The sequence below is a fragment of the Macaca mulatta genome, chromosome 8, assembly GCF_049350105.2.
Source record: "Macaca mulatta isolate MMU2019108-1 chromosome 8, T2T-MMU8v2.0, whole genome shotgun sequence".
Lineage (NCBI taxonomy): Eukaryota > Metazoa > Chordata > Mammalia > Primates > Cercopithecidae > Macaca > Macaca mulatta.
This window is the reverse complement of record NC_133413.1, coordinates 101,769,091-101,782,894: the sequence shown is the minus strand read 5'-3', so window position 1 is coordinate 101,782,894 and position 13,804 is coordinate 101,769,091. Positions and strand designations below refer to the sequence as shown.

At 36.2% G+C, this 13,804-nt stretch overlaps 1 protein-coding gene across 2 annotated transcripts in view; it reads right to left on the bottom strand.

The window, feature by feature from the left end:
• The window catches only part of SLC26A7 (solute carrier family 26 member 7), a 143,967-nt gene that overhangs the window by 59,784 nt on the left and 70,379 nt on the right, over nucleotides 1–13,804 (bottom strand). The window lies entirely within an intron of this gene.

Genomic DNA, 13,804 nt, shown 5'->3' with positions numbered 1-13,804 from the left:
TAACTTATTATTTATATGCAGATTCATCATTAACAGCAGTCAGGGAACCATGGGTTCCCCAACTTTGGGGCCCTCCTCAAACCCCAGAAGCAAATAAGCACACATATAGATCACACACAAAAGAGTTAAGAGCTGGCATTTAACTGACATCAGATATTTGGCTTCATGTAAAATATTAACATGTTCTCAGTCATTCAGCATTAACTTACTTGTTTATTGTTACTTACTTTATACCAAGCACCATGCCCACTGCGAGGTCTACATAGTAAAAAATTTAGACATTGCTTCAGTATTCACAGAGCTCATGGTCTAGTGTAGGAATTGCTAAGTAAAACAACAAATTAATGCATACAGTGCTTCGGACATGGAAAGGGCACCTGAAATATATGACTTAGGGTTTTGAGTGGTAGTGGGCGGTGGGGTGGGGGGGCTTCTCAAAGAAGATAAATGGGAATTGGCCAGGCCAGGTTATAGATGATAGAGGGAGTAAGAGGAAGAAACCTGACAGAAAATATTCTGCCTAAAGGGCATATTTGTAAAACTTAGAGTGTAGAATGTGAGGGGAGGGGTGCATGACTTCCTGAAAAGTATGGTCAAGAAATCAATACAACTATTTGTCTTTAAAAGTGTGTAGCCCTGCTTGAAGTTATACCTACATCAAAGAATTTGCCTGAAACTAGGAAGAAAGTATAATACATTAACATCAAACACACAATCTTGGTAATTTGGGATGATCTGATGTGGCAGAAAAGGTAGGATCAATGTAAGAGTAAAATCAACCAAAAGAACAATATTAAAGCCCTTTTTAAAATCAAAGGCTATGTTTCAATTAAGTGCCAATAACTCTTTGTTCAACAACTTAGAATGTTATTGATAGTTATGTAAGTATCTAATCTACTAGCACGAAAAAGATAGGTTGAGATTTTAAAGAACCCTAAATTAGGTGCTGAATAATAATAGCCAGCCAAATACAATCTATCCTCTACATGAATGTTTGATATAAGGAAACTCAACTGGAATTTCGTTGTCTGGAAATTTAACATAGTGGTTCTCAAATTCATACAGAATATTAAACGCACAGAATATATTAGAAAATGTTGCAAGAAAATATTTATGGGTTTATACTAACAAACATAAAAGTATATTTATAATAAGTCAAAACATGATACTAATAACAAAATATATAAGAAAAAGCTGGGTGCGGTGGCTCACCACCTAGCACTGTGGGAAGCTGAGACAGGAGGATCGCTTGAAGCCAGGAGTTTGAAACCACCCTGGGCAATATAGCAAGACTCTTTCCCTATGAAAAATTTAAAAAATTAGCTGGGTGTGGTGGCATGCCCCTGTAGTCCTAGCTACCCAAGAGCCTGCTGGAGCGGGGGGATCCCTTGAGCCCAGGAATTCTAGGTTACAGTGAGCTATGATTGCACCACTACATTCCAGCCTGGGCAACAGAAGGAGATCCCATCTCTAGCTTAAATATATGTGTGTGTGTGTGTGTGTGTGTGTGTGTGTGTATTAAATATATATATTAATACATATTAATTAAATATATATTAAATACATATTAATTAAATATATATATTAATATATAGAGAGAGGGTCTCTAACTTAAAAACATATAACATATATATGTGTGTATATATATATGAAAAATTTTAAAACAATAAAAACCCAGAAACACATAACAGTTGCATTATCCAATATTAAAGATTATCCAATATATCATATTTAAACAAAAACTAAGCAGAATAAAATAAATTCTAGATTAAAAGAGGTTAAATGTAAAACCTGAAGTCATAGAAAATAAAGATTTTAAAATTAGCAGAGGACATAAACAGATAACAAAAGAAATATAAATGGTGAATAAACATATGAACAAAGAGCTCAATCACACTAGTAATCAAAGAACTGTAAATTCAAACAATAAGAAAGCATTTTTTCTTTTATCATATTATTAATGATGCTTAAATAATAATAATTTAAATGTGTAATCTGGGGGAAGAAATGGGAACTCTTTTACATGCCCTTGTGAGTATAAATTGTTGTAATCCTTTGGTGATCTGATAACATGTATAGGAAGCCTTTGAAGGCAATACACATGTTAATTAGCTTGAGTGTGGAAATCATTTCACAATGTATATATACATCAAAACATCACATTGTACATTTTCAACATATACAATTTTTAATCTGTCAATTATATCTCAATAAAGCTGAAAAATAAAATAAACACTTTTGAACTGCTCTATTGTTTGCCTTAGCAATTCTACTTCAAAATATTAAGCTATGAACATAATTAAGCTCATGTGAAAAGACCTTGTTACAAAGATATTCACTGAAACATTGTTTAAAACAGCATTGAAAATGGAAACCATTTAAAGAGTAAAACAAAAGAGAACTGGTTGAATTCTCTAGGTTACATGTATACATATAATAGTCTACATCCATTAAATTCATTATTTTAGACAAAATGTATATTTATTGACATGGAAAGACCTTCCTGTTATAATGCTAAGTGGGAGAAGAAAAGTTTCAAATAAATGTGCATGGTTTGACATTGTTATGGGCTCAGTTGTGTGGCCCCCTCTGAGTTCATATGTTGAAGTCTGAACCCCCAGTGCATCAGAATGTGACTATACTGCAAATAGGGCCTTTAAAGAGGTGATTAAGGTAAAATGAGGTCATATGGGTGGGCCCTAATCCAAAATGACTGGTATCCTTATGAGAAGAGGTTAGAACACAGACATGAACCTTGTACAGAGGAAATACCATGTCAGGACACAAGGAGAAGGCCATCATCTACAAGCCAAGGGGAGAGGCCTTAAGAAGAGACCAAAATTGCCATCACCTTGATCTAGACTTCTCGATCACAGTCTCCAGGACTATAAGAAATAAAGTTCTGTTGTTTAAACCACCCAGTCTGTGATATTTGTTTTGAAAGCCCTAGAAAGCTAATATAGATATTACTTTTGATGAAATAAAATTTCATGCTTCTAAATATGTATGAATGTATCTGGAATGTTAACAGCTCTGCATAAGAGCTTATTTGTATCTTCCATGTTTTCTCTTCTGAAAATATATCACTTCAATAACTTTAGGGTTTTAAATTGTCCTTATATGCTTATTTTCAAAATGTCTCTTAACTTCTCCTTCTCTTGAACATGCTGAATCCGGTTTTTATAACTTCATTTCTATTTGTCCACAGTGAATTGGTCAAGTCTAGTTTCAGGTGATAAAGATTAGTTTTATTCTGGCACACAGATTATTCTTATAGTAGCCTAACTTTTTTGTGTTCTTTGTCCTTTCTATTTAGCATATTAAATATAATTTGACCACAACTCAAAATATTGAGTCAAAACATAATATAGATAATGAGTCAAAAGAATTTATATGGACTATATTCCTTAGAATATCATAAAATTCTGCTTAGTAGGTTTCCTCCTCAAAAAACTCAGCCCATCTGGCCCAAGGATCAAAAGCACCTGGTATAAAGGTGGTGCATCAGGTTGAGCCTGAATTCTGCATATTGAATTTTATCATTAACATGTTAACTCTTTTGAGCAAAGAAAATGTACTCAATTAAGTGGAGCCTCACTGGCTGAAAAGAATTAGGATAATAGAATTAGGATAAAGAAAATGTACTCAATTAAATGGAGCCTCACTGGGTGAAAAGAATTAGGATAATGCAGGCTATCTAGACCCCCTTTTATCCATATAGTTAAAGGGACAATAACAAAAAACCACTAGTTATGTAATCAGATACATTAATAAACACATTAGGGGTCAGGAAGCTTTACTTATTATCTTTTTCACATAATTCTATTTTATTCCATGTTACTTGAAAACAAAAGTAGGTACTACAATATCATCGTTATCTTAGATGCAGATGACATTTTTCCTCTCTGTCTCTATGTTGTGGATGATAACTGTTCACAGGATTTCTACAGAAGGAACAGAGTTCATTACTTAAAGTTGCCCACTACTCAATCAATCCCAGGATAAAAATCCAAAATGAGAAATATTCTACAGGGAATGGGGATAGAGACGATATCAAAAAACAAATTGTCCAAATGCTTTCTGATGATTTTTCATGATTTGAGGATAAAATCGAGAATATTATTTAGACGATTTGTCAAGAAGAAGACAAACATCCAAGTATTTTAAAGCATTTAGAGAATATCTTTTCTGCTGTTTTATAGGGTATTAAAAGTATGCCATGACACTGTCTGTATAAGAAAGAGTAGAAATATGCAAAACTTCCAAGCCATACAAAATTTGCTGTAGTGTGCATTTTGAGAACATGTGTTTGCAGTAATAAAAATGACCACCCCAGAATGAATGGAATGAGAAACCCCCCCAGGGTTTTTATTGTCTGTCTGGATTAAACTACAGCTCATCAAGCAAAGCACATCTCACAAGATGCTCCAGAAGAACACGGGGGTGGATAGCTCATTACAACCAGCATGAAGAACACAATAGGAAAGGAGGCTGGTGAGGAGTGTCATTCTAATGACTGTCATGTGGACCCACAGAGAGAATCACAAGCTAAAACAGGCTCATGATAGATGGGTGGCATATGGAAAAAGAAATAGGAATGGGGCTAAGGATAGACATGCACACACGCACACACACCTATTTACATATGCTCATTTAATAGAGTTCCTGGCATCCTAAGCACACATTAAATTTCTAATTTCTGGTATAAATCCAGTCATCTGAATACACTATCATGCACTGAGCTCCAGTAGATAAAAATTCCTATTGAGGATCAACATTTTCTCCCCAGATCTCAGAGAAGCAAAGATAATATTTATATCTGTATGGATAAATAAGTAAGCTATCTAACCAGAACTGCCCAGTCATTTTAATAAAACTATAATATTCGTTCATTACATATTGAGAGTTCAGCTCATTTTGAGACTGTAATATTGGTTGTTTAAATTTACCATTTAATATAATGATATAAAATGAAAAAATATCAATATGCATAAACAAGCCATCTTGAGATAAATCACCTACCCACAGCACATGTATTGCTTCTCATTATTTTCTTTAGAGGTGAGGCTTTTTTCTAAAGTACTTCATAGACATTTACACACACACACACACACACACACACAAATATATTTATATAATGTGTTTTATCTAATTTGCCTTTCTCTATAAGCTTTTTTATTCAATGATGGATTCTCAACTTCTAGAATGGTGTTTCGGAAAAAAGTGGATACTCAATAAATATTGTTGAATGAATGAATACTTGGGTCTAGCATAGTAATAGTAACAATAAGTCTGTAAATAGGCGTAGATTTTACCTTGAATAAGTAGAATAACAAGAAGAGAAAGGATCCAGACTCTTCTCACTACCAATACTTGGGTTACATCATATTAGGGGGATTTGCAGTTATCAAGTATTCATTTATTCAACTTGTTTATTGAAGTTCTATCATGTGCAAGACATTGAGCCAAATATTCAAGCTACCATTGCAGTAATTTTAAGTAATCCATCTTTGATATAGTCAAATTTTAATTTTATAAAAATGAAGCAACATCAAGGCTGAAAAAGTTTATATTCAGTATTTAGTTAAGAAAAGATAAATAAAGGTCTCCTTGGGGCCACAGACATTGAGTTCTCATTGCATGACTGTCATAAATTTCTAAACAAGGCACTGTAAAGAAATACCTATGCAGTAAAAAAAAAAAATACAAAGTTTATCCACTCTGTTAAATTTCGTAATACAAATAGAAAGATCTTATATGTTTAGAAAATATTAACAAGTATTAAAAATTAAATAAACTTTCTGCTCAATACTTTATTAACCAGAAAATTCTATTAATCAAAACATTCTTTTCCTCGGCATTCTGGTTGGTCTAGGTTTTCTTGTAATAAAATGTACATGAGAAAAAAGGATTTAAATATTTTTAGAGCATAATGATATTACTGATAATAATTCTTCACTAGTAATGATGAATACATTTTTGAATTATCCATAAAGGGACCAAAAAGATTATTTGAATAAATATTTCTATGTGAAAAACAACACATAACCCTTTAGTAGCATTGTTTATCATTCCTACACTATCTTGGCACTAAAGATCTGTGATAAATAAGTTTCTGTTTGACTAGAGAAACAACAGAGCATTAGCAAAATTAGCACACTGTGGTAAATCTATCAGCACACTATTTTAATAGTAGATATAAACTACTAATCTGCAATCTACAATTCTTAATTCCCAATATATGACTTTGAGTCAGTCATCAACCACAAAACCAGAACTATCTCCAGAAACAATGGTAACATCCATATACGCCAGCTAACACATGTGCAAACTTTGGTTTGAAAGTGCATTTGGCATAATCAGTATATAGATAGGTGTCTAAAAATATTAACTGTTTTCTATGTCTCAAAAGGAGTGTATATTAAGACAACAGTAGCACCACTGAATAAATTATTTTACTCATTGTATCTACTGTAAAGTCCTATGTTGAGTAAAATTTATTAATAATCTATCCATTTAGATGGTACTTCTATCAGAAGCCTCATCTCACAACACAGAGCACTGAGTGGTAGTCACAGCCCTGAAATAGCTTTGAAATGTGGTGGTAATTTTATTTACTGATTGCATCACATGGATAACTTCAGTCTCATTCTAATTTTAAAACAAACAAACAAAAAACAAGCAAAAACATAAACCCTCCTCACCATACACGGTTGGGTTACTGTAGTGAGTGAATTGTAGCCCCCCACACCCCGCCAAAAAAAAAAAAAGTCTACATTCTAAACTCCAGTGCCTGTGACTGTGACTTTATTTGGAAAAATAAGGTCTTTGCAGATGTAATTAAGTAAAGGATCGATCGCAAGATGAGAGCACCTACAATTACCTGGGTTGGCCCTAAATCCCATGATCAGTATCTTTGTAAGAGATAGGAGAGAAGAACAAACAGCGGGGAAGGCCATGTGAAGACAGAGGTAGAAGTTGGCATGATGCAGCCACAAGCCAAGGAATGCCAGGAGCCAGCAGAAGCTGAAAAGGCAAGGATGGATTCTCCCCTAGAATCTCCAGAGGGAGCGTGGACCAGATGAGACCTTGATTTTGAAGTGTCTTCCAGAAATGTGGGAATAAATTTGTTTTGTTAAACCACTAGATTTGTGATAACAAGTTACAGTAGCCATAAGAGCCAGCACCAAATCTACTGCTGCTCACTTCTGAGACAGCTCAAAGAGAGTATTATGGGCTGACTTGTGTTCCCTCAATATTCATATGTTCAAATCCTAACCCCCAGTACTTCAGAGTGTGACTCTATTTGGAGACAGGGTCTCTAAAGAAGTAATTAAGTTAAAAGGAAGCCATTAGGGTGGGCCCTAATCCAATATGATTGGCGTCCTCCTAAGAATCAGGACACACAGACACAGGGGCTGTGCATGCCCAGGGATTCCACCATGTGAGGAAGCAGCAAGAGGGAGGCCTCAAAAGAAACCAGTCCTGCCAGCACATGGATTGTGAATCTCCAGCCTCCAGAACTGGGAGAAATTAAATTTATGTTGTTTAAGTGACTTCGTCTGTGACAGTTTATTGTGGCAGCCATAGCAAGCTAATACAGAGGGCAGAGGGGATTCCAAGCTTTTGTTCTTAGAATCACAGACCCTAGCAAATTCCCCTCTTTTCACGTTAGCTGAGGTAGAAGTATTCTAAAACACAAAAAGAAACAAAACAGAAAGTTTTCAATAATAATTACCAAGTGATCAGTACTGTTAAGAGAGATAGCCAACTGAACGAGCATCTACCAAAGGACAATTAGGCATAGTTAATATTTGTGGTGAGGATTACAACAAAAGTGCCTAACAAAGGAAATGTTCAGAAGACACTTGTCAGCACCAGAAAAAAACCTTAAAAATCAACCAGTTCCACACATATATTCTGCAGAAATAGAAACCAAGGCTCCAAAGACTACTGTCCTGCCCCAGGTGACTTGGCTTGTGCGTGACAAAATCAGGATTTTGACACAGGTCCCCTCAACCCTAGACAAACACGTGCACGTTTTACCAATGCCTCTCTCATGATTTTTTCTGTCCAGCAGAGAATTTTTCCAAATCTCCCTGCTGGTTCCTTTTCCCTTGGGTTATGGAGGGAAGATGCTATCTCTTTGAAGAGGAGACTATTGTGGAGCATGAAGTCTTAGATTTGGGGTTTTAGTGGTGGTATTCAATGGCACCTAGCTGCTTCTCAGGCATACAAGCTCTTCTCACCCTCCAGCCTTGTGCCTTCAACATCAGCAGCAGAGTCACGTTAGTACAAGGGAAACAATAAGCTTTCCAAGTTGATTCTGAAAGCTGTTAGTACACAGACCATGGCCTTTCTTAACATAAACGTATTTGGTGAAAGCCTACCTGTATCTATACAGTGCCCTCACCCTCCGTTCCTGAAGGGAGAGGAATTTTCACATTTTTCCCTATCACAGGCAGATGGAGGGTGGTGCAGGGGGAACTCAGGAAGAAGGAATGGGGAAACTGTTTAAACTTAGTCACTTCCTAGAAGAGTAGGGGAATTAACACTTTCAGGCTCTATGCTGGCCATCTTATACACAGTGATTCATTTAATTTCTTAATTAATGCAAGGTGAGTATTATTATTTCCATTGAATGCATGAGGAAAATAAGACTTGGAGAGGTTAGCTAAATTGCTTAAGGCCACACAGAAATTGAACAATGGAGCTGGCATGTAGTTCTTGGTCTTGTCTCACTATTAAACCTATATTCTGCCAGCTACACATATAAAACAAGAGTAGGGTCTGGTCTTGTAGCCAAACCTCAGGAGTTAATGAAATAGAATCACAAAATTTCTGAAATTCCACCGGAAAGAAACTTAGAAGCAAACACATTCTGTCTTTCCAACATGCCAAGTTTGTATCTACCTTAGGGAATTAGCATTTGCTGCTCTTTCTTTGTAGAATACTCTTAAATCATTCTATGGCTGGGTCTCTCTCATCCTTCTAGCCTCCACTCAAAAGCCATGTCCCCAGAAAAGGTTTCCCAGGCCATCTTATCTAAGCAGACCCAACCCTGTCACTTGACCACATTGCCCACCTTCAGTCACACTGCCTTGTTTCCTTCATTAACACTATCTGAGATTACTTTATTTGCCAATTTGTTTGTCTCCTCTCTCCATACTTTGCGTCCTTCCTCAGTGTTTCAATAAAATTCCATGGGAACAAAAATGTTATTGTCAACTGTATCCTCAATGCCTGTGAGGTGATCAATTTGTTGAGTAAATCTGTTCTAGCGGTTCTTTAATCAAGGATGCATGTTGATCTCTTCTTACTTATGTGTAGCTTGTAAAGTCCCTCCAGATTATTCTGATTATTCTGTTGGACAATTAAGGCAGCTTTCACATCCTTGGAACCTTTAAACATGAGTCATGATTGCCCAGGCATGCCCTCTCCCCACCCCGACTTGCTTTCAAGCTCATTACATTTGAATCCTACGTACAAGCAAATCTAAATTCCTGCTCAGGGGCACCTAAAACCAACTCTGATCCTTCAAAACTTGATGTTTGCACAAGTCCTCCTTGTTCATAAGAATGTGATGTCTCTTATCAACTTTGCCTATATCATTACATATCATTAAACATTTTAGAATAGGTATTGATAAGATCAAGCCCCTCAAATCCCACCTCCCTCTAAAGTAGTGAACATAAATAGAAAAACAAGAAAAATATAGGCTGGGTACAGTGGCTCATGCCTGTAATCCCAGCATTTTGGGAGGCCAAGGTGGGCAGATCACATGATGCCAGGAGTTCAAGACGAGCCTGGCCTACAAGGCAAAACCCCACCTCTACTAAAAATACAAAAATTACCCAGGCATGGTTGTGCACATCTGCAATCCCAGCTACTCCGGAGGCTGAGGCATAAGAATTGCTTGAACCCTTGAACCCGGGAGGTGGAGGTTGCAGGGAGCCGAGATGGCACCACTGCACTCCAGCCTCAGTGGCAGAGTGAGACTACGTCTCAAAAAAAAAAAAAAAAAAAAAAGAAAAGAGAAAAGAAAAAGATTAAATTGGATATTAACCACAGGCTGTATTTTTATCAGTACAAAAAAAAAAAAAAAAAACCCAAAAGACAGAAGAAAAACCAACCAACATTCTGGTAGTTTTTTACATGATTATACCCTAATTTCTCATCAATAACTATATGATACACTGGGAATAAATCCATTTGCTATTATTTCAAGGGATACAATAAGTCTCAGAACAAATGTGGTCTAAGGGAAGTGTGGTATATTAAATAGCCAAAGACATCATGAGTATACAACACTCACTTGGACCAAACATACAACCAGGCATTCCAAGGTCCAGGTGGCATCCAGTCATCTCTTGTTTGGTAAATTAGTTTAATTTGAATTACTTGAGCACTGGATTTTGTGGTGATGCATTTTTCAGTGAATTGTGAGAGATAGAGAGAGCTTAGCCTAAGATGGTGGAGTTGCAAAAATATTTGCTCTCTGATTTAGAATCCTAAAGTAACCTTGGCTACAAATTTCCATATACTTGTTTCGTATCCAAATTAAACCTGCCACATCTTCTATCCCCTGCATCACTGATTGAATCAAGTTACAGATGAACATTCTTTTTCTCTCTGCTTTAATTTATTCTGTCCATTTTTCAGGGCATACTGAACATTCCTGCAATTCACAATAGACATGTCACAATATCTGCAGAGAAACTGTGAGCTTTCACAAACCATCAAAGCGTGTTCTTGATTCAGAAATCCCACAGGGCCTAAGTCTACAAAGTAGATTTGTTCTCCACCTATAAACCCCATTTATACATATTTAATTGTGATCTCATTCTCTATAAAAGAAAAGGTTTCATTGGCTCTGACTTCCTTCTGACATTTCTATCCCATTTTATTAATGTTCTTGGTTCCTCCTTTGCAGTCTTTGCAGTACAAACTAGAAAAGTACTTTGCTTGTACTTCAGGGATTGGGGTGGGAATTAAACTGTTTTCCAGTTCTGAAACTACCCATTTATAAGGAAGGAAATAAAAACTTCCAAGAAGGATGGCTGAATATATTGCCAAGCTTGTCTTTTGCTCTTGGGTTTAGTGTACATAACCGTACATATAATTATTTAGAGCAGTGCTCATATAAAGCCATGCCAATGAAAGTATCCTTGCCAAATTTATCATAGGCTGCTGCAGGCTGAGATACTGGCGCCATCTCAAAGAAACCCACATGTGCTAATACAAACTAGGAATTTTTGTAATTTTTATTGTGCTTTTTGGAGGAAAACATCCTTTCTGATAAAAAGATACTTCATCATTCCTCAATTTAAAATTTTTTTTGTAAATAAGAATTAAACTTTTTCTACTTATCTGTGCAAGGAACCAACTTACTGGTCAAATATCTGAATTTAAAGGAAGCCAAGAATAGAACAATTTAACTTCTGAGCCAGGATCCCAAGACAGAAGTGACCCTTATAACATTATTGTTTCTGCTTTTTTAAAAAGATATTGCAACACTGTTCATAATTTATTAAATGGGTTTATAACTGCTAAGGGAGATTTGAGCTGAACTGTTGAAAACATTTATAAATAAAAATAAACTAAAAAACATAGCTTTTCTTTAATTGTAATGATCAACCCCCACTAACAGAAGATATATTTATTTCTAAAGGTTTTATAAATGTTCAAGCCATTCTTAAGTCATTAAAATACATATAAGTTCGTTTTGTTATTTAGTCTTTTTTAAAAATCTGATTAAGGGTCCTCTATAGAGGAAAAGCATTAGTATCTATTACTTAAGTGGCACTTAAAAAAATCCGTAATTTGTTACATTGAACTATTAACTACTAGTGAGAAAGATAATGACTTCCATTTAATGAACACCTGTGTTCAATGCTTTTCATTTTGGAAATGAATTCCAAGAAGTATAATTATCATCAGTGTACAAAACAGACAAGACAACTGGAAATCAAAGACACTGGGTCATTAGCTCAAGTTATGGCTAGAGCTGTGGTCTGAAGACTGGTTTCTATGATTCTAAAGTTCTTTCCCCTGTTGCCTCTTTCTAAGGAAAAAAAAATCAGTGTCTACCTGATTGTATGAGCCCTAATAAACTAACAAAAGCTAAAAGTTACCTCAGAGAAAAAAAAATTTTTTTCCCAATGTATACCTGAAAAAGAACGCATTGATGTAATCTTTAAAGTTTACTAAGAACCAGCCATAATACTAAAAGAAAGGTAGTTTAATCAGAAGTATATGAATCTAGAGATAAAACTTTAAGAACAAATTTAAAAAGTAAAGAGTTACCTGTGAAGGAATTTAGGAAGGCTAAATAAAAGGGTAAGTTAGGCCTAATTATATCCACTCTTCTTAGCGATATAGTAGGGTCATGACAGTTATTCTGGAGGCTCCCTTTGAATATGCGGACCCTAGAAATTCTCAAAGGGCATTCAGAGTTCTAGGGGAAAGCCTTAGTAGTGTTTAACACTCTGGAAGAACTCCTCGCCTGAGGAAACTCTTTAACAACTTTCAGCTAGAAGAGAAAGAGCGGCCCAACCACCTGAGCTTTGCTGGAGTCGGGGCGTGTGTTCCTCGTCCCAGATGTAGAAAAGGGGAAGGCATTATGGCATGTTTATCCCTCAAGCCTATGAGAAGTCTGTTATCTACCATCTAAGGGGGCAGAACTGAGCACAAATCCCTACCGGTATCTGATTCAAATTGCTCCCTAAAAATATTTCATTGTGGCAAGGACACCTGCCACCCCAGAGCAACCAAAGAGATGGAAATATTAGCTGTTTATACTCATCCAACTCAACTAGGGAATGAGATTCTCTGAATAGTACAGAATCAGACATCCCCTGGGAGGAAGACACTGTAGAAACCACATAGTGGCGAATAAAGAGACCGCAATCTGCAGACCTCAACCTAAGAATAATCAATGGACATTTTGATTGGCTAAAACTGGATTCTTTTGACAAAAATGAGTAGCCCACCTGAGACTATCCGGAATCATGACTGGCTCATTGTGCAAGAGTCTTAAATATTCTAGATATCCAATTTATGTTCCAAGAATATCAGTAACATGTGCTTTATCTCTCATCAGCCTGAATTGCTTTCTAAAAGGATATAACAATTGTGAAAACTCAGAGGCAGGATGCATGTCAAAGAGTGAAAAGTCATGCAAATTGTCAAGTCATTTTGCTGTAGGTTCTTTGACATGCTAGCCAAGGCCTATATGATATCCTCTGCTGTACATCCTTGCTGAGTTCAGCTCTGCTTCTTTATGCAACGCTTAAATAATCCAGGGGCAAGTGTAGCCTTCATCAGATTCTCTCAGCCTATGTACACCAAAGTGCACGTCTCAATATCCCAGTGCAACCTGTGCATGATGTAAGATTTATTTCTTAATCTAACACTCAGATCACCAGAATTTTTGGCATTGTAATATCAACATCCATTTGAAACCTTGGCAAAGAACCAAAGCACCATTCCCACCTAACAGCCTCACAGTACAGGACTCTGTGATATTGAAAAGCAAGAGCAACTTTTTTTTTTTCATTTTCCATCAACACAAAGCATAGCAATTTCTATCAACGGAGTAACGTGAATTTAAAGCCAGCAGTCCAAAAATATGCCCAAATCTGATTCCGTTTCAACGTAAAGTTTTGAAGAAAGACCTCCACCTGGCCAACATGGTGAAACCCTGTCTACTAAAAATACAAAAATTAGCTGGGCATGGTGGCACGCACCAGTAGTCCCAGTTACTCAGGAGGCTGAGGCAGGAGAATCGCTTGGGTTCCCAGGG